This window comes from Melanaphis sacchari, unplaced genomic scaffold (genome assembly GCF_002803265.2).
Source record: "Melanaphis sacchari strain LSU unplaced genomic scaffold, SCAv2.0 Contig1_pilon_pilon, whole genome shotgun sequence".
NCBI lineage: Eukaryota > Metazoa > Arthropoda > Insecta > Hemiptera > Aphididae > Melanaphis > Melanaphis sacchari.
In genome coordinates, this window is record NW_020270976.1 from 6,652,184 (window position 1) to 6,654,188 (window position 2,005).

Genomic DNA, 2,005 nt, shown 5'->3' on the forward strand with positions numbered 1-2,005 from the left:
AAAATAAAACTTTCAAATTCAAAATAAAGTATTTATACATTTATCAAACGAAATATTTGTGTTAACATAATTAACTGTATGAAACACACGTTTACTATTTCAAGAATGTTTAAACTTAAAAAAAAATAATATATCATTTTGAATTATTTTCAATTGCATTTTAAATAAAAATAAAACCAAATATTTTAATAACAATTTTAAACTATTACAACATACAATGTGTTACTTACTAAATGTTAATCAAATAATACACTGTTTTTCACAAAATATTGCGAATATTTATATTTTGAATGTTCTAACATATAATACACAAAACGCATTAATAAAACTTATTATGTAGAAATAATGAAGTATTATTTAAATGGTGCGAATTAAAATAACCTTTTGAGTTAGAACATAAACAATAATGTAAGACGGAATAAATAATAGTCTCAAAATCATCACATCAAACCAATTAAACAAATTTAATTTTTATCAAAAAATAACTCTACTTACTTCTATAATAAATAAAACTATCATTATCGATTTTTAAACATGGAGCCACATAGGCATAATCTATGTGAGCCAATATAGGCAGTTTCCCACTGACCACTGATCATTGTTATTGGTAAAACTATATCGTTTTATCTCTTCTCCTTTTCTTTCAGTTTTAAGTTTTAATTCATTACGAACTATTATAATTTTTCTAAAAAAAAAAAAAAAAAAACAACAAGCTTAAACTTGAATATTATTCCTCAGTGTACATTAATATAACACAAATATTATACACTATTATTATAATACAAATACAGTTATACAACTTTGATTTATTTTAAATTATTTTACAACTCTACAAAATTTCAAGTTAAATCATGCTGTTTTTAAATTTTAAGTCGAGTATCTATAATTATTATAATGATTTATTTATTAACATTAGAAAAAATGTAAATTTTATATTATAATGTCTAATAAGATATTATAATCAATAGTATTCAATTATTGCAAATAAATAATACATAATAATACACTTAGTTTACAACTGAAATCATCTAAAAGATAAAAAATAAATTATAAAAATTTAATGATCAATGAAAGATAAATTGGGTAAGGATTTGAATGTTATTTTTCAAAATTGTTGACACATTTTATAATACATACTATGAATTATGCAATATACATTAAGTGAATTATTAAGAAATATTATGTACTTGGTTCGTTATTTGACATTTACTCAACGGATTTAAATGAACAAAGTAGGATTTGTTTACATTGCACACAATTTAATTTAAATAATTTAAAAATGTAATTAATCATACTTTAAAAAAAAAATTCTATAATAACCAAAAACTATTAATGATAATGTTTAAAAATGAAAGAATTATATAAAACATGATCTTAGTAGATAGTTATGACTTAAAATATGCACATTACTCTATAAATTGATTATATATTTTTTTAGATCGTTCAAAAAAATTAAAGTAGTGTAAAATAGAAAAAAAAACAAGCATTTTACGAATTATAAATGTGTATTGTGATTGTCAGAAATTTTATCTCGACGAGTGGAACTCGAATAGGCGCCAAGAAAATAATTTTGTAAAATAAAAATCGTATATTTTATTTACACTCACAATCAGTTTGCATTGGATAATCTTGTCGCAGTAGGTAGGTAGTCTTTATTAATTATCTTCTTCAAACGATTATCCGGTGGGCTTAACGAATCGATCGCAAGTATTTTAAGTGTAGACTATTATTATAACGCCACTCAAACTTTGTGTCCAGCGTGGGTTGTGATATCGGAAGCACTTAGACAGCCAAGGATTACCCCATGCATTATAGCTACTGTAATAGGATTGGTAATAACGACGGAACGTCACGCACGCGACTGCCGGCACAGTCACGAGATTATTAAACACTTAAGTCAATTTATATAATATTATCCTAGCGCGGAATTCCATTTTTCAATAGTTTGAGTAGCGTTTTTCCTTAAAAGCTTTTGATTTTACCAACTTTCTTACATGTGTTACAG

At 23.9% G+C, this 2,005-nt stretch overlaps 1 protein-coding gene across 2 annotated transcripts in view; it reads left to right on the forward strand.

Annotated features, from left to right (window-relative positions):
- The window catches only part of LOC112593306 (5-hydroxytryptamine receptor), a 194,144-nt gene that overhangs the window by 189,483 nt on the left and 2,656 nt on the right, over window positions 1-2,005 (forward strand). The gene's annotated exons all lie outside the window — the stretch shown is intronic.